At 43.3% G+C, this 20,407-nt stretch overlaps 1 protein-coding gene across 1 annotated transcript in view; it reads right to left on the reverse strand.

Annotated features, from left to right (window-relative positions):
- LOC134571383 (transmembrane protease serine 9-like) overlaps positions 1 to 20,407 on the reverse strand; it is a 57,970-nt gene that overhangs the window by 10,272 nt on the left and 27,291 nt on the right. The window lies entirely within an intron of this gene.

The raw sequence follows: 20,407 nt of genomic DNA on the forward strand, positions 1-20,407 counted from the left end.
TAATAACACTTAGAATCTGCCTGTTCACCCTGAGACCCAGTGAAATTGCTTAATAACACTTAGAATCTGCCCGTTCACCCTGAGACCCAGTGAAATTGCTTAATAACACTTAGAATCTGCCCGTTCACCCTGAGACCCAGTGAAATTGCTTAATAACGCTTAGAATCTGCCCGTTCACCCTGAGACCCAGTGAAATTGCTTAATAACACTTAGAATCTGCCCGTTCACCCTGAGACCCAGTGAAATTGCTTAATAACACTTAGAATCTGCCCGTTCACCCTGAGACCCAGTGAAATTGCTTAATAACACTTAGAATCTGCCCGTTCACCCTGAGACCCAGTGAAATTGCTTAATAACACTTAGAATCTGCCCGTTCACCCTGAGACCCAGTGAAATTGCTTAATAACACTTAGAATCTGCCCGTTCACCCTGAGACCCAGTGAAATTGCTTAATAACGCTTAGAATCTGCCCGTTCACCCTGAGATCCAGTGAAATTGCTTAATAACACTTAGAATCTGCCCGTTCACCCTGAGACCCAGTGAAATTGCTTAATAACGCTTAGAATCTGCCCGTTCACCCTGAGACTCAGTGAAATTGGTTAATAACGCTTAGAATCTGCCCGTTCACCCTGAGACCCAGTGAAATTGCTTAATAACACTTAGAATCTGCCCGTTCACCCTGAGACCCAGTGAAATTGCTTAATAACACTTAGAATCTGCCCGTTCACCCTGAGACCCAGTGAAATTGCTTAATAACACTTAGAATCTGCCCGTTCACCCTGAGACCCAGTGAAATTGCTTAATAACACTTAGAATCTGCCCGTTCACCCTGAGACCCAGTGAAATTGCTTAATAACACTTAGAATCTGCCCGTTCACCCTGAGACCCAGTGAAATTGCTTAATAACACTTAGAATCTGCCCGTTCACCCTGAGACCCAGTGAAATTGCTTAATAACACTTAGAATCTGCCCGTTCACCCTGAGACCCAGTGAAATTGCTTAATAACGCTTAGAATCTGCCCGTTCACCCTGAGACCCAGTGAAATTGCTTAATAACACTTAGAATCTGCCCGTTCACCCTGAGACCCAGTGAAATTGCTTAATAACACTTAGAATCTGCCCGTTCACCTTGAGACCCAGTGAAATTGCTTAATAACACTTAGAATCTGCTCGTTCCCCCTGAGACTCAGTGAAATTGCTTAATAACGCTTAGAATCTGCCCTATCACCCTGAGACCCCGTGAAATTGCTTAATAACGCTTAGAATCTGCCCGTTCACCCTGAGACCCAGTGAAATTGCTTAATAACGCTTAGAATCTGCCCGTTCACCCTGAAACCCAGTGAAATTGGTTAATAACACTTAGAATCTGCCAGTTCACCCTGAGACCCAGTGAAATTGCTTAATAACGCTTAGAATCTGCCCGTTCACCCTGAGACCCAGTGAAATTGGTTAATAACGCTTAGAATCTGCCCGTTCACCCTGAGACCCAGTGAAATTGCTTAATAATGTTTAGAATCTGCCCAGTCACCCGGAGACTTAAAAAGGAGCTCTCTACTAAACATCTCTTTAATTGTACCCCTACATATGGCAATCCCACAAGGGTTCCAATTTAGGTAGTTATCTACTAAATGGCAGCATGAAGCAGCCACTGCCTGTGGCATGGATTGAAATTTCATTCATCCGAATTAAACTCTGAAATAAAATAATGGCCACATTTTGTCCAAAAAGAAATGCAAAATTCTGTTCACTGAAACATGTTTTTTTTATGCCCGATGGTAATCGGATGAAACAAACATTTTGGGGGTGCCCAAGTCTAATAGCAATAAAAAAAATCAGTAATAGCACCTAAAAAATCCTTTATATATTTAATTTCTTTCTTTGGGGCTTATTTTTCCATTCTTCATTGGTTTATGGATATTTTGACATGCTTATTTAATTATTTTAGGTTTTTATCGCTTTTGTAGAAACAGCTGAATCTATAATGCCTTACCATTAAACAAAAATACTTTATTTATATTGAAGTTTTATTATGTTTTAGAGTCGCAGTTTTAGGCGTGTAACTCTCATTTTTGCCAGTAGGTGTCACTTTTGAATTACTAAAGCAATTTGCGTATCTGTATATTTTTTCTGAAAGTGCACACGTGCGCACACACTTATTCAGTGAGAATTCAAAGTAAAATTTAAGGTCAAAACAACCAAACCGTAAATATTGTCTAGGTCAGCTAAGCTTTCAGTTTTACTGCCGAAGCCTGAATTCTGAAATTCACTCTGATCTCTCGCATCAGTAAATGACCCTGATTTAGTGCGGTATTTTATGTTAATGAGATCTAGTATGACCTAATCATTTGTCTGCCGCTGTGTGGCTTATGATTTTAGTTTGCCTAGATCGTAACTCATGCATCAATCAAAAAGCTGTGTTTAAAATGTATTTATCAGACACCTCTTTTATTTATCAGACACCTCTTTTATTTATCAGACACCCCTTTTATTTATCAGACACCTCTTTTATTTATCAGACACCCCTTTTATTTATCAGACACCCCTTTTATTTATCAGACACCTATTTTATTTATCAGACACCTCTTTTATTTATCAGGCACCTCTTGTTATAAAGAACTTAAAGGGGACCCCTCTCTAGAATTCTTAGCAGACATAAAGGCAATAGCACACCTGGCTATTGATTAACATTATTATCAGCAATGATGAATATAAATTCATTGTATAGGAAAAATATAGAGATCTTACTTGTCCACCATTGTAAACTTAAAGTGAAGAAAAGTGCTTCACCGCTTTATCTAGGGGTTGTGCGCCCTATAATTGTACATCCATTGAGAATCTGGGTTGGTGAAAACACCATAAAGTGATCATTTGAAAATATAAGTTTTAATAGAGGGCGTTAAAACATCCCACAAGGAGATCTATAAATTGAATCCAAATATAGGAATATTGTTCAAGAATAACAAAAAGTGAAAAGTAAAGATGAATATAAGAAATACTAAAGAGAAAGGATATTTATCTATGACTGTTAAAACTGAAGTATCAATGTATCTCTCTGAGTGGGTGGGATTCAATTAATATCAATGGTAAACATTACACATTTAAGAAGGGATGGAGGCAGGTATCTGTTAGTTTAAACAGTGGACACCATAAAAATAACGATTGCAACAATATATAATAAGGTCCAATGAGGGATAAATGACATGCCGAGCAGTTTGAATGTTTACCCTAAAAATAGTATCGATAAGGGAAATTCTTTTTTTTTCAATGTATACTTTTTATTCAAATTTTTCATATATATCAAAGAAACAAATGGGATACAGAAGAGAAGAGTGGGGGAGGGGAATATTCAATACATACAGGTTATTCGAGACATACAGGTCATTTGATAGATTGTGAACAGGTATACACAAGCGAACAGGATTACAGTCGGTCTTCATCTGACAGTTTATACAGTAAATGGATCAACAATTAAATAAAGTAACAATTTGGTCTAATGGACCCATATGCTGCTACCGTTGTAATGTACGTTACAGTTGTCCACCTTGTATTTGTTTCTACCAAGAATAAGTGAAACATTTACATAGTTCGTGTATTTCTGGAGGGAGAGCTACAACGACCACAACCTAACTCAAGCAGCTTGTAGGACGTCATGTTAAAAACCTCCAGAGTTGTAGGGTTATTGTTACTTATTCTGGTGACCTGCTAAATCCCTCCTTGACCTGTGCCCAGGTTGATCTGGCCTATTCCACTAATTACCTCATGCTCAACAGTGCCGGGTGACCCCTTCCATGTGTTAACTTTGAGTAGTGGTTTCTTTATGTTATTTATATGTTGGGTATTTCTCAATGTTTGCCATGTGTAAAATAATTGCTAGGTGGAAATCGTCCGGCCTGTTCTATAAAACTAACGTAATTTTAGGGGAATGCCCCGTCCCGATCCCCCCGCGCACGGTCCTCGGCGACCACCCGCAAGACGATCGGAACCGAACACCCCCCCATTCTCTACCATCCATACCTGTGTTATGCCTCAAAAATGTGGACATAGTGTAACTGGATTGGGTGGGATGGGAAGGTTATGGGGGGGGGGGGGAGAATAACCAGGGAAAGAAGAGAAACAATGCTATTTGTACTATGCATAGGAGATCCTTACATGTCCTCGGAAGTAATAAGTAGTAACCTACAGATCGGCAGGTCAGTGGAACAGCTTATGTCAATGAGTTGGCGTATGCATCAGCGGGGATGTGTTGCCTGTAGGTAGAGTGCTAGGTTCAGTTAGTCCGGAGGGTCCAAGAGATTATGCGGTTCCTAACTAATTGTCCTTAAGTCTGGAATATCGGTTTTAGCATTGCTCTGTTAGCAGTCCAGCTGGCCCATTTTGTAGTGTGCAACTCCTCTCGCCCATTAAGCCTATGCGCCAGAAGTTCGTATTCATATGTGGCGTCTACCCTGTTCCACACTTCTGTGAAGGAAGGTGCGTTGGTGCCTTTCCAGTGGCTAGCTATACTAGTCTTAGCTGCCATCAAGATATGAATGGCAACTACTTTTTGTGGTTGTGAGAAGACAGTCGGGGAGAGATGGAGTAAGTAGCAGTCTGGAGCAAAAGGGATTGGTACCGTCATGAGCTTGTTAAGGGCCTTCCTTATCTGTTGCCAATACGGCCCCAATGTAGGGCAGTCCCAAAAAATATGTCTGAGAGTGCCCACATGAAGGCCACATCGCCAGCACTTATTTGATACACCTTGATACATATGTGCTAATCGACTTGGGACCAAGTACCATCTCATCATGAGCTTGCAGTATGCCTCCCAATGAGAGAGACTGTGTGAGGAAGCTTTGGTTGTTTGGATAGCTTGGAGCCATAGCGGGATGGGGATAGAGACATCAAGTTCTGTTTCCCATTGGTCCATGTACTTGTGTTTGGACAATGGGTCTGCTCCGTTAATGGCGGTGTAGCACAGGGATCTTTGTGCCCTTGCCTATACAGTGTCGTCCGAAGAGAGTGAGCTGAGATTCTTCTGTGGGCTGTATTTTGTGTGTATGCGTTATATGTTTAACTCTTATGTAGGTGAAAAGGTCTTTAGCCGGTAAGTTAAATTCTGTTTGTAGTTCTGGGAAGGTCTTAAGGCCCTGTGGAGTGAACAATTGGTGGATATGGGAGATCCCTTTTTGGATCCAGGATGTCACTGGTATATTATGTGACAGTGCTGCGAGAGCGCTCGTAGGGGCGTAAAATATAAGATTCTCTGCACCGGTGAGGGTGGGGGCCCATCTTAGCCAACTGCTTATTAAAAAGCGTGTATTTGTCAGAGGGTTGGTTTGTTTTGTGTCCCATGTTGTGTGCGTTCGAAGCATCTGTGCAAGGTTGTGTGGGTGTAAACATGCATTTTCTAGGCGTAGCCATACCGGGGGTTTGGGATTAGATAGGACCTCCAGTCCTTGCGCTAGTAGTGCTGCTTTATAGTATGATTTCACGTCTGGAATGCCCAGGCCTCCCTTTAGTGGGGATTGCCATGTGAGGCGTCTTGCTATCCTTGGGGTTTTTTTTTTCCAGATGTATGCATTAAAGATCGACTGGAATCTCTTCAGGATTTTATCTGGTAGTTTTATCGGTAGCGTTCGAAAGAGGTATAGTACATGTGGTAATGCCATCATTTTCGTGGTGTGTATTCTACCTAACCATGACACCTCCAGTTTCTGCCAGGTATCTAATTGTGCCTGCAGTTTGTGGATCATAGATACATAATTTTCCTGCACTAGTAGTGAGTCAGATTTCGCCAATTTTATGCCTAGGTATTTAAGAGAGGTTGATCTCCAGTCAAAGGGGTGTGAGTCTTTTAAAGTTTGTACCATCTGTGGGGGCAGGCCTATGGGTAGTGCCTGAGTTTTCTTGAGGTTGTTTTTGTAGTAGGAGACCTCCCCATATTGAGACAGAAGGTCCATCAAATTCGGGATGGAGGTGTGTGGGTGTGTTAAATAAAGTAGGACATCGTCCGCAAATAGTGCAATTTTCTGAACTCCGGCTGGTGTGTCTAGACCCTTGATTCCTGGGTGGGATTTAATGCGGTTTATGACCGGTTCTAAGCTCAGGATGAACAAGAGGGGTGAAAGCGGCAGCCCTGACGGGTGCCGTTACTTATGTCAAACGGCTTGGATAGGAAACCAGAGTTGAAGACTCTTGCCGATGGGGCCTGATAGAGGGCCATAATACCCCCCAGGGTGGAGGAAGAGAACCCCATTTTTGTGAGTGTTAGTGTCATATAGTCCCAGTTCAGACGGTCGAACGCTTTTTCAGCGTCGAGCGCCAGAACGGCACCCCCCTGCTTGCTAGTCCTAGCCCAATGAATCAGATTTAGGAAGTGTCTCGTGTTATCTCCCGCCTGTCTACCTGGCACAAAACCAGCCTGTTCTTCCGATACTAACTCCACCAGGAGAGGTTTGATCCTTGTCGCCCAAAGTTTGGCATACAATTTCGTGTCTGCGTTTAGCAGAGATATTGGTCTGAGATTTTCGCTCATCGTGGGCGGTTTGCCTGGTTTGGGAAGGGTTACAACATGTGCCTCTAGCATCTCTTTAGGCATAGAGCCCGTGCTTTTTATGTCGTTATAGAGCAAAGTCAGGACTGGCGTTAGGATCGGTTCCAGTTTATGGTAATAATAATTGGATAGTCCGTCCGGACCAGGGGCCTTATGTTTTGGTAAAGAGTGTATTGCTCGTCTTATTTCGTCTTCTGTGAAAGGGGAATCTAATGCACTGCTCTTTCTGGGATCCAGGTGGGGTAGAGTGGTGGCCTCCAAAAAATCATGTATATCATTTAGGGATGGGTGGGGCGAGTTATGGTCATTTTTTAGGTTGTAGAGGTTATGGTAATACTGCGCTAGTTCATTGACAATATCTTCCGGATTATATAATTTACCTTTAGAGGGTGAGTTGATATAGGGGATTTTAGATTGGAGTTGTTTGGTTTTAATTTTGTTTGCTAAGAGTCTACCCGCTTTATTTCCCTGGGTGTAATATTTCAGCTTCAGGGACCTCATCCATCGTTCTGTCGTGTTTAAAGATAGAGAGCCTAGTTCTTTCTGCAGATCCCCTATACGTTTGGAGAGGGATTTGGACGGTTTTAATTTATTCTGTGCTTCTAACTCTGTGTATTCTTTCATGAGTGAAAGGTGTGTTTCCGTCTGGTGTCTTTTGTGTTTTGCTCCCTCTCTGATTAGCACCCCTCTAATCACCGCCTTGTGGGCGACCCACAGTGTGCTGACCGGTATCTTGTCTGAGGTATTTTCCTTGAAGTATTCGGATGCCTCCCTAGTGATTACTTTCAACACTTGAGCCCTATCCAACAACCCTTCATTAAGCCTCCATTTCCCTCGTCCCCTAGCTGGATATAGTGCCGCAAATGTTACTACAACTGGGGCATGGTCCGACCATGTTCGCGTTCCTATGGAGACATCTAATATATTCGGTAGGGTTCTGGCATCTACGAGGCAAAGGTCTATGCGTGAATATGTCACATGAACGGGGGAAAAATAAGTATAGTCTTTTTCTGTGGGATAAGTGGAGCGCCATGCCATACAAAGTGGAGTGTCATACAAATTGTGTTCAAAAAGCAAATTGGAGAAAAGGTTACCATTAGTGCAAGATATCGCTGTGGGGGATTTATTTTGAGCTCTCTTTATATCTAAGTCAGGGTTCGGTGCACAGTTAAAGTCGCCACAAATAATAACGTGGCCTTGTTTTAGTGACGCTATTTTTTTCAAAGCTTTGCGAGTGAAGGCAATTTGGTTGTCGTTTGGTGCGTATAAGGACACTACTGTAACCAGAAAGCCATTCAATGACCCCACCAGAATTAATAATCTGCCCAAGGGGTCGGTGTATTGCTTAATTACCTGGAAAACCCAGTCTGTGTGGAATAATATGGATACTCCTTTAGATTTGCTCGGGGAGTATGCATGGAATATTTGAGGGTACTGTCTCGAATACAGTTTCGGTGGTTTACGTGAGCAGAAGTGGGTTTCTTGCAAACATGCAATCGCTGCATTAGATTTTGACATTTCTTGAATTGCGAGACGCCTTTTGTGGGGACTATTTAGGCCTTTCACATTAAGAGAAAAAACTTTAAATGATGCCATTTGTATGGGAAGGGTTAATCGTCTTATGCATACATCGTAGGTATAATTTGTTAACAGATCCCAGCTGGTAGGGTTGTGTCCCTATGTGGTGAATACCTATCATGTGGAGCTGTAGGTGATTTCCGGGCACCTGCCTGCTGTAAGTGTATCGTGTCTCCAAGTACATATTCGGAAAGCTATCGTCAATCATTCGGTTCATAGTACGGTTTAGCATACGAGAAAAAGGTAAACATACTAAACATAACAAACAATATGAACAATATATACAATAAACTTTATACAGAACTCCTTTGCCGTTAGTGCAAAGAAAGAGACCAGGGTGTGTGTGTCTAAACACACTACACATTATCTGGTCTGGGTGGGGTGGTGAGTAATCCACCGTTATGCGCCATCTCTGATCGTTTGAGTTGTCTGGACATTGAAAGTAGCGACAGACAACCATATATCAGATAAAGGAATACACAGTTTAAACATATATGCATTGTACCCTATTCCTATGTTGAAACGCAATAGAGAGACTGGTGGACACGACAGAGATGACCCTGGGTAATGATAATCTGTAGTGTGGTACATCTGGGTCTGGAAACCCCGTTGTTCGTGGGGCCTAGTCGGTGATCTTTGATGGCCTTTTGTTGTGAGGGCCTAAGTGTATAAGGGGATATACCCCGGAATAGATCCTCTTTATTAGGTGACTCACATCACTAATGCAATATATATTACTATATAGGCCCCTCGATTGCTGTTCGGTTCAGTACGGGTGTACATCCGTAACTTGTATTAGGGACCTCCACCTGAATTAGGTTTAAAGGGGCATTAAATTGAGTTACCTATAATTGCGGCCTTCCCGTCTGTGTCGAGGCCATAGGTGGGTAAAGCGTATGTGACTGGTAGTTTGTGTGTACACCCCTGGATTAGTGTGTTGGGCCCTGAGAACGTGACTCTCGAGGGTCACAGGGGACCCATCGATTAACAGTTACCCTGGGGTTCCTATCCAATACAACATCTCTAACAGTTATTGAGCCATTAAAGACCTAATAGCTACAGAATATAAGAAACAGGGAATTAGTATATAACATTCTAGCGACAATAAGAGCATTGCGATACTCAAGTGATCCTTGAAGATGTGCGTAGCCAAAGATATGCATCAGTCCGTGGAAGATGTAGTATTCAATTTCGTCGGGGAGCCTGCAAGAGTCCATTCAGGCCTCATTCTTTTCGGCAGTGGTTTCTGTTTAGGTGACTGTCCCATGGCGTGATGTAGGCCCCATTCTTTTAGCTTGGCTAGTCCCACTTCAGGTTCCAGGACCACCACCGATTTCCCTCCATGCCAGATAAGAAGCTTCGTCGGGTATCCCCATCTGTATGGTATATTGTGGTTCCTCAGTGTTTTAGTAACATCAATGAATTCCCGTCTGCGCGCCATGGTAGTTGCCGAAAGGTCAGCATACACACTGATCCCCTGGTAAGGTTCTGGCAGATTTGCGAGTTTTCTCGTTGTTTTGAGGAGTTCTTCTTTGGAGCCATAATAATGAAATCGGGCTACAATATCTTTGGGGGTGTCAGCTGTAAATCTGGCGGGCCGTGGGAGGCGGTGAACCCTATCAAGCATCCAGGCTTCTTCTTTCAGGTGGGGAACTAGAGCCGCGCACATGGTCTGTATATAGTGCGCCAGGGCCTCTTGTGGAATGTTGTCAGCTACTCCCCTGAAGCGTAGATTGTTCCTCCTCGCCCTATCCTCCATATCTGCGAGTTTAAGGCGCATGGTGGTCTGTTCTTCTTCCATTTTCTGTAGTTTGTCTACAAGGTCGTTGTGTGCAAGGCATAGTTCATCAGTCTTAGCCTCTAGTTGATTTGTTCGTCCCCCCAGTTCCTGGATGTCGCTGCGCAGGTCAGCCGCTATTTGGCGGAGATCCGCTCTCAGGGACCCTTTCAGATCCTGCAACATGGTGTGCAGGCTTTTATTAGTCACTGGGGCGTCTTCTGGAGTGATAGTGCAGTCCTCTGGGTCAGGTATTCCCTCCGAGCACGGTGATTGTGGCGCGGACCCGCCGCCATCTTGGATTTGCCGCACGCGGCTTTTTCCAGTTTGCCACACCGGATCGGTCAGTTTGGTCTGTTTTGAGGGTGCCATGTGTGTCCACAGCAGTGTCCGCTCGCGGGGATTAGTTTTTTTTTGCTCGCCAGACGGCTGATCGTTGCTTTAGGCACGGTGGTTCACAGAGCGAGCGTTACATGCGGCTGCTCCGGTCGGCAGTTGGCCACGCCCCCCCTCGATAAGGGTAATTTAAACTTACAGACCGATATCTGTGAATTCCTGTATGGGATTACAGGCAGGGCCGGATTAACATAGGGGCTGATGGAGCTGCAGCTCCAGGCCCAGGCCCATGGAATAGGCCCATTTACACACTACTCTTAGGTTTGCCACCTGACTGGTATTTTACTGGCACAGCCGGTATTTGAGGCTGCCTGGCCGTGCCAGTATTGCAGTAATACCGGCAATACAAATGCAGGTATTTTTCTCAGTATAAACAGAGATTATTCTGCAATACCAGCACCGGCCAGTAGGGGTCACTGTGTGTGGAGAGAGGCAGTTATAGGAAGTTAAAGCATATCCCTCCCTGCCTCTCTCTATTACTCACTAATCTGTGAGGGAGCAGCTACACAGCACAGAGAATCCAGACAGCAGATCTACAGCTCAGGTAAGTGAGGGATGAGGGGAAAGGCAGCAGGGAGACATGGGGACACTGAGGCACTAGGGGACACATGGGGACACTGGATGACACATGGGGACACAGATACCACGAGACCTGGGGACACAGACACTTGGGGACACTGGAGAACATGGGGACACTGAGACACTAGGGGACACTGTGAGACATGGGGACATTGGGAGACACTGAGACATTGGGAAATGGAGAAACTAGGGACACAGTGCTGTGTCCCCATGTTCCCATGTCCCCCAGCCTGTGTCCCTAGTGTCCCAGTGTCCCCATGGCTCCCAGTGTCCCCAAGTGTCTCAGTGTCCCCGGGTCTCTCAGTGTACCCATGTCTTACTGTGTCTCCCAGTGTCTGTGTCCCCATGTCTCAGTGTCCCTAGTGACTCAGTGTCCCCATGTCTCCCAGTGTCCCCAAGTGTCTCAGTGCCCCATGTCTCCCAGTGTCCCCAAGTGTCTCAGTGTCCCTGAGTCTCTCAGTGTACCCATGTCTTACTATGTCCCCTAGTATCCTAGTGACATGGGGACACTGGGAGAAATGAGAACACTGAGACACTGGGAGACTGGGGGACTGGGCGACATAGGGACACTGACGCTGGGATACATAGGGACACTGAGAGACTGTGTGACTTGCGAGACTGAGACACTGGGAGACAGGGAGACACTGGGAGCAATACATCTATACAGCAGAATCAAACTGAAAGTAGTTTGTTGGTGATTTTACAGAATTTCCTCTTGTGTCACTCCTTGTGATTTACATCACGTGATGTCACACATAACTAATTAATTATACAAATGATTAAGGCTGGTATTTTTTCCAAGAAAGGTGGCAACCCTAACTACTCTTCACATACTCTTGCTTAAAGGAACACTATAGGGTCAGGAACACAATTATGTATTATGTTTAAACCAACCTCTTGCCCCCCTGTCCCTCTTTTGCCTCCCTAAATATAGTAAAATCTTACTTGTATTCAAGTCTGCAGCTGCAGGCTCTGCCTCTGAACTGACACTGTCTGCTGACATCATCAGAAGTGGTGGTCTGAGCAAATGACAATGCTTCCCCATAGGATTGGTTGAGACTGTCAACTAGGCAACATCTCCTCATGAAGATAAATTGAATCAATGCATCTTTATGAGGAAAGTTCAGTGTCTGCATGCAGAGGGTGGAGACACTGAATGGCAGTGCTGCACACTAGGCAGTACTTTCCCAGGAAGCACCTCTAGCAGCCATCTAAGGAGTGGCCATTGGAGTTATGTTCTCTGAAAAGACAGTGTTTACTGCAAAAAGCCTGAAGGGAATGATTCTACTTACCAGAACAAATACAAAACTATGTAGTTGTTCTGGTGACTATAGTGTCCCTTTAAGTTTGGAAGCTTAAGATAGATGCATGGGAACTTGTGTGGACAGGCTGACAATAAAATTAGTTTAGATAATGCAGACTTTTGTCTCTCTAACATTGTGGCATGTCCCCTTTCTTCTACACTCACTACATACACCTTTTCTCTGTCCCAGACTATATACCAAGAGCTTCTGCCTGCTAGTAAGAAGGTAAGGAGACAGGTGGACATGTGAGTGCTAGGGGACAGTCCTTAGAAAGCATGGTGTGAGCACATCATTAGACGCATTTATGTCAAGCTCAGGGTGCTGCCTGCATAGTATGCCCTTAGTTGGACAGCCTGCATGATTGGTGGGCAGCCGGACATGCATTCATGCCAGGCTGGCCTTCCAATTCTTTGGACAGACATGTCCCCTTTTTGAGCATCTTCGCCCCTTTTGGCAGTTCTGGCCATGTGATTCGCATGCCAGTGGCACACCCTTTTACCCCGCCCATTGACTTCCTGCTTCACTGGACACTGCTGTTAGGGGGTATGGATTTACTTGAAAGATGAAAGCATAAATTAGAGAGAGATTAGCATAGAATGTGTTTTCGTATAGCTGCATCTTTTGAGTTTCCCTCCAATACCATCTCTATCAGATACATGATGCTTGGGAGGTAGGACTGTTTTAGTGTTTTTGGTCGATAAGATTCTGTAAATAGGCCCATCATAATTGTCAGCACCAGGCCCACTGGGCTCTTAATCTGGCCCTGATTACAGGGAGGGTGCATGCACTGGTTAATCCCTAAGCTAGTCTAGAAATTAAAAAAGAATGTTCCAGAGTGGGGGAGTAATATAGGTTCAATTCGAGTCATGAGTGAAATTCATGTAAATTGGTCTCTCTAGAACTATTTGGGTTTTGGGACATTGTTACCTTTTCTCTATACATTCATTTTATCTCAACATTTTACTGACTTCCAAATGTACATAAGAACTTGGTTAAGCCTCCTGGAAGGTCTGTCATATCTGGTAATCATAATACAGTCAGAATATCTCTACTGCCATAGCGCGGCGTGTTCTGCTTAACCATAATGCCAATCCAAAATTTCTGACATTTCAAAAACTTCAACTAAACCATTGCAGAGGTAATACTAACCATCTCTGGCTCACACAAGTGAATCATGCTGGATCTATATCTTTCAAAACGTAACTAGATAATCAGTTACTCATTATCATTATTATAGTATGGACTTTGATTAGTATTTCACCACTAATTAACTTTATAACATGATTGGTATACAGAAATTATAACATTTTCCTTTAGGGAGCCTCTTGACTGACTTGATTGTGAACCTTTGTACCTATGGATTTATTGTTGGGTGATTGGAATTATCCTGATTTAGTTGACTTTAGAATGTATCCATTGTATTCCGTGTTTCCACATTTGTGCTTGTTCACGTAACAACATACTTGAGAAAGGGACCACAATTATCGAATTATACCAATAAGAAAATAGACTTAATCTTGATAATACTTACAACAATTTATAATGTAATTTAGAATAAACTTCCTTTTATATGTTATATTTACTCCTATTGCAATTACCCCTGGACTAAAAGCTGTCTATGATCGGTCTGTGTAGGGACGTTCTTAAGACATACAAGGGGTGGTACTTCATCCGTTCATCCTTCCATTTACATACAGCTTAATAAACTGTTATTACATCTGACCGCTCTTCTCGCCAATCGTATTACTTGATGGTGGAGCAATTTAATTCCCTTTTTTGGTAATTCCTGCCTCATGCATGATGTGCAGTGCCCTGATTGGTTTAGAGTGTGAACATCTAACATTTTTTTTGAGTAATCTCTGTCCCCTATACATGACGAGACAAATCCTGATTGGTTAGAAAATGCACCCAATCAGTGATGGAGGAGCCCTATGGGAACTGCCTTGTGTTAAGACTCCTATCCCCTAGAAAGCATGGTGTAACCCGTGCCAGGACTGTAATTTAATGTGTGGAGGTCCTGATGATATTAGGGATGATATGACTCTCTGACATTTTCAGCGGCAGACAAGACCCCTCTATAGTTTATTTACCTTTTATTATCTTGTTTTTTCCCACATCAATGTGAAATAGCCATTGGGGCATGGGGCTGTGAAGGGTTGCCCTCGAAGGCAAAGATTAGGACTTTTCTGGTATCTAGATGTTCGTGAGCCTGTCTGTGGGACCTTTCTATCTATATTTATAGGTTACCTTCCACTATTAGGAGCCAGAGGTTGTAATTTCAGTTCTGTTTTCCTCTCTAAGTTCTAATTATATATCCCCTAAGTGTACCATACCATCTGCAATCATAATATCTATTTGTAGCATTTATTGTTACATTTATATTTTGCTTCTTCTAACCCCTACCCACCTTTGGCTTTAATTAGCTGCCAGACATGGCTCTGTGTTTCTATTGATTTAAAGCTGGTAGACAGATTAGCCCCCCCACCCCTTCCACGTGTAGCCCTGGATTCTTAGCTCTATTTACTATCAGTTTAGCTGATCACGTTTTCTTCTATATACAATAGGTAATTAGAGACACTGTTAGATGTAAGGGTTCCATGAGGTATCCTGGGCTGTGAGAGCAATGAACCTTTGATTTTAGTATGATTATTATTTTTATTATTATTTTGTGTGATTTGGTTGTTTTAACAAGCATTTTGGATTAAAAGTTAAGTTTGAACTTTTTTTTCTTTGAAGGTTTACTACCCTTCTTTTTCATCTTTGTAAATGTGTGAATTCCAAGGGTTTATCCCCTAACAGCGGCCTGATACATTCTTCCTATAGTATGTTAGTTTGTTAGCTTTTTATAACGTGTTTTACCTTGTATCACTACACCCGGGTTAGTTTTTATACAGCCCGTACTAGACACTTTATTGCCAGTGAGTGTTTGTTACACCGTATCACATTTTCTCCTCACTTCTTACCCTGGTGGCCAGATGTAGTACCTGTTTGCATCACATGTGGGTCACAGATAGACTAGGTGTGTTAGTCCTGGTCTTACCGATAACTAATGATTGTTTTTGCCTGATGGGATGTAACATTTTTTTTAATGTGTGATTCACATATTACAGAGCTATTTAACGACGGTGATGGATCTATAACAGTTATCCTGAAGAAAGTCCACGCATGGACTGAAATGTTGCTGATTTGATGTAACTGAGTTTGAAATAAAGTTAGGAGGTAAAGTTTCATGTATGAAGTTGAGTGAGTGATCCTGATCACCGCAGAAGGTGTGTATATATTGACTGGAGGGCTGCAAGCCATTAATGTGTACCTTGTTATCACGTTTAAGCCCACTTTTTTCAGTGTGGCATGGTATGCCCTAATTGCATTAAGGGGATAAAAAAGTGTAATCAGATTGTTGGAAGATGTCCCTAAAATCTGATTAACGACTATGAGAAATTGCTCTACTTCACTGACATTGGCTGCTGGGTAGCATTTATTGTTTAGGGGGGACAAACATAACCCGCAGCAGACAGGCCCCACCTACTAGGCTTTGATTGACTGTTTGCAACAGGGGATGGAGGTGTCAGAACTCTGGGCAGCGGTGCCTTCCCCCATCTTCCCCCCGCACACTAATATATGGCAGGAACCCATTTTAGAAGCAGCTCCAGCCATACTTCAGTGTAATAGGCCCTTCAGACCCTGAGCCCAGCACCCCGGCCACATTGTGACAGGCACTACTACAACCAGTGGCGTACATACCAGGGTCGCAGGGGTCGCGGCTGCGACTGGGCCCGGCCCACCAGGGGGCCCGGCCGCCCCTGCGACCCGGTATGTAGCCACTGGGCCAGCCTCTTCTCCTGGGGGGCCCTAGAGCCGGCCACCTCCGGGCCCCCCCGAGGCTGGCCCTGCTGCCAGCCGGCTGGCCGGTCCTGCGGGCGCGTAAGGGAGCACTCTCCCCTGAGTGCTTCCTCTTCAGCTCCCTCGCGCGCCGCGTAGGGATGCCGGCGCCGGAAGATGACGTCATCTTCCGGCGCCGGTATCAGTACGCGGCGCGCGAGGGAGCTGAAGAGGAAGCACTCAGGAGAGAGTGCTCCCTCGCGCGTCCGCCAGCCTGACTGCCCACCGGGTGACCGGACCCCCAGGAGCCCAGCAGCACCACTGGACCCCAGGGAATCCCCTCAGCACTCCAAAAGGTAAGGAGGCTGGGGGGATTAAATACACAAAAACTTTAGTGTGTGTTAGTGTTAGTGTGTGAGTGTTAGTGTGTGTTAGTGTTAGTGTGTGTGTTTGTGTGTGTGTGTGTGTAAGTGTTAGTGTGAGTGTTAGTGTGTGTTAGTGTTAGTGTGTGTGAGTGTTAGTGTGTGTTAGTGTTAGTGTGAGTGTTAGTGTTAGTGTGTGTTAGTGTGAGTGTGTGTTAGTGTGTGTGTGTGTGTGTGTGTGTGAGTGTTAGTGTGTGTTAGTGTTTGTGTCTGCTAGTGAGTGTCTGTGAGTGTGTTACTGTGTGTGACTGTTACTGTGTGTGTTTGTGTGTGTGTGTTAGAGTGTGTGTGTCTGCTAGTGTCAGTGAGTGAGTGTGTGTCTGCTAGTGAGTGTCAGTGATTGTGTTACTGTGTGTGTCTGTTACTGAGTGTGTTTGTGTGTGTGTTAGTGAGTCTGTTTGATGTCTGTTAGTGAGTGTGTGTTTGTCAGTGAGAGTGTATGTTTTGTAAGTGAGTGTGTATGTATGTCTGTCGCTGAGTGTGTCTCTGTCAGTAAATGTGTGTGTCTGTTAGCTAGTGTGTATGCGTCTGTTCGTGAGAGTGTGTGTGTGTCTTCAGCACTTACCTTTCTCCAGCGCAGGGGAACCCTCCGCCTCTCAGCTCCGAATGCGCATGCGCGGCAAGAGCCGCGCACGCATTCAAACGGCCCATAGGAAAGCATAACTCAATGCTTTTCTATGGACGTTCAGTGTCTTAGAATCGCGGAAGCGCCTCTAGCGGCTGTCAGTGAGACAGCCACTAGAGGCTGGATTAACCCTCAGTGAAACATAGCAGTTTCTCTGAAACTGTTATGTTTTCAGCTGCAGGGTTAAAACCAGAGGGACCTGACACCCAGACCACTTCATTGAGCTGATGTGATCTGGGTGTCTGTAGTGGTCCTTTAAGTGTGTGCATCTGTATGCACTGGCGTACATACCGCGGTCGCAGGGTTCGCAGCCCTGCAACCCCTGCGACCAGGTGCCCGCCGGCCCCGGTCCGCCAGAGTAAGCGCGGGGGGTTGGGGGGGGCCCACGGATCAATTTTCGCACCGGGGCCCCATGGGTCATGTGTACGCCACTGACTACAACTGCAGGTCCATGTCATTAAAGCAGCCTGCCCACAGGATAGGCTGCTCATTTATTTTATTTATTTATTGTTTTTTTAGTTATGATGAGATTTCATGAGATTCATCAGTATATATTTTATAACTCAAAATCTCTAATTTATTTTTTTTGCTAGAGAAATTCGATCTAGCATTTTACTGTAAAATATTTTTGCTAAATTCTGTATTTCAGTTATAATTTATATAATTATAAATATAATGTATATCAGTTATAATCTGCTTCTCAGTGATCTTACGTGTTCTCAACTTGCCCCGTTACAGTCTATAATGAATGCGGCTTTGAGACTCATCTTCCTCTCCGCCCGCATCTCCCATGCCTCCCCCCTCTGTCAGTCCCTACATTGGCTTTCCATAAGATATAGGACTCAATTTAAGATCCTGGTACTTGCTTAAAAGTACCTACATAATGCTGCTCCAACCTACCTATCCTCCCTAATACACAAATATGTCCCATCTAGGTCCCTACGCTCTGCCGGAGACCTACGCCTAACCTCTGTTCGTACTCCTACCTCTGATGCTCACCTTAAAAACTTCTCTAGGATTGCACCGTTCCTATATAATGCCCTTCCCCTCTCTGTTAGACTTTCACCCAGCCTCCACTCCTTCAAAAAATCTTTTAAAACTTACTTCTTCAGGAAAGCATATCAATTAAACTGTCAACAGCTTTCCCTCCACGCACCCTGATTCCCCTCCTGCAACTATCATCAAAACATAATTCTAAGACCTCAATGAACACTATCATAGCAACTAGGGTACTTTTCTACCCTTCCCTTACCTTTTGTGTCACTAAACCCCACTCCCTCTAGCATGTAAGCCCATTGAGCAGGGCTTTCAATCCCTCTGTTCCTGTCACTATACCCCACTCCCTCTAGCATGTAAGCTCACTGAGCAGGGCTCTCAATCCCTCTGTTCCTGTCACTATACCCCACTCCCTCTAGCATGTAAGCTCACTGAGCAGGGCTCTCAATCCCTCTGTTCCTGTCACTATACCCCACTCTCTCTAGCATGTAAGCTCACTGAGCAGGGCTCTCAATCCCTCTGTTCCTGTCACTATACCCCACTTCCTCTAGCATGTAAGCCCATTGAGCAGGGCTCTCAATCCCTCTGTTCCTGTCACTATACCCCACTCCCTCTAGCATGTAAACTCACTGAGCAGGGCTCTCAATCCCTCTGTTCCTGTGTGTCCAACTTGTCTGGCTTCAAATACGTGTCTGTTCGTCCACCCATTGTACAGTGCTATGGAATTTGTTGGCGCTCAATTAATAATCATAATAATAATAATTAGAATTTATCCTCAAAATGCTAATGGTAAAAAAGTAATAGGAAAATATCTATATGGTTTATTCCATTTATATGGGTTCATCCACGTATTTTGGAGATACTAGAGCCATATAGACATATTCCTTCCTATTCATGAGTAAAAACATTTAGCGGCAGAGTCAAATCCATGTGTCCAGTCTGGCGTCCACCAGCCTGAAATGTTACTGGTCGCCATCACTGAGCTTTCTGGCATAGGTAAAGGGAAAAAATAAAAAATCTGGGATTATATTGTCATGTTTTTAATAAGTTATATTGGTCTGGACCGAAACCTTTTTTATCTTTCTTAGCCTGCCAAGAAAATATCATAATCAGGTCATTCACAGAGAAAAAGAGGTGTAACAATATATCAGTAGAGGTTTATACACCAAGTGTTGGGAACAGAAAAACCTAAATGCTAAATCTATGGTGTAATTACCCAAGGACCTCTCTAAAAACAAGAAGACACATTGGGGGTCCTTTGCTGAACACCAAGCAATAATTAATTGTAATTGAAATTGCTATGACTAAAGCAGAGTTGAAGAATTTTTCCAAATCACTTATTTTAGGTTATATTTTGTAATTAATGTTTGACATCACCAGAATTCAATATTTAGTTAAAAAAAAATCTCAAAAGTGATAATCTTGTAAGTAACAATAAGTGGACAATTTGCGGCAAACATTTCCTGAAAGTAAGTCCAACGCAGGCGTTAAGAACATTCTTTGATTGAGTATCGCTGTTTATGTTCAGCATCTTGGAACGAGACATTTCAGGGAAATTGATCAGGGAAAGTGCTAAAGAAATTACTGCGCAAACCAATGGATTTCGCAGGTCATTTCTGTAAATAATGCTACTTTGTATTATTATAACTCGTTCTTGGGACTAAGCCTGCACGATAGATATTTCAGATAGTGTTTAGGAGGGTTTATAAAAATATTTTGTTTATTATATACAGATCTGCAGATCATCCCAAAATTGCCCTTTCTCAACATTTACCTTTTTTCTTTTTTTTTCAGTTCAAAACCAAATTTCAAATGAAGTAAAGTGAATTGCAAGATTTAGATAAAACCTTTGTTATAGTCACAACTTCATAATATTCATATTAAACTTGTGCATTCGGTTTGAAGAAAACTGCGATTTATCATAATTTTCGACGATAGGCGTCCTGTCTTCATTCCTTAAATCCAAATCCTCTTAAGGACGTATCACGTGCACAATTAATGAACGGATTAGTTTGATTCACGATTCAATTATATAATATTATTATTATTTTTTTTTTTTTTTTTACTAATCCTGTTTTTTTAAAAATCCCTGTTTTCCCCTCTGTTGGTTTCTTCTCGCTTGACCGGTGAACAGAATAAAGAGGAACATCACCTATTAGTGTAATGCAAAATATGAACATAGTATTCAGATTATATTTATATTATGTATATATTTAGCAGTACACTGATCGCTGCGTGTTTACACCATTTTGATTTGCTAAAACAATCAATTTGGGGGAAATCAAATTCTTTATGGCTGAATTGATTTGCCCAAACCACATTTTCCCATCATGCACAGATCTATTATGTATATATTTACAATTCAATGCAATTCAG

This window comes from Pelobates fuscus, chromosome 8, assembly GCF_036172605.1.
Source record: "Pelobates fuscus isolate aPelFus1 chromosome 8, aPelFus1.pri, whole genome shotgun sequence".
In the NCBI taxonomy this organism is placed as follows: domain Eukaryota; kingdom Metazoa; phylum Chordata; class Amphibia; order Anura; family Pelobatidae; genus Pelobates; species Pelobates fuscus.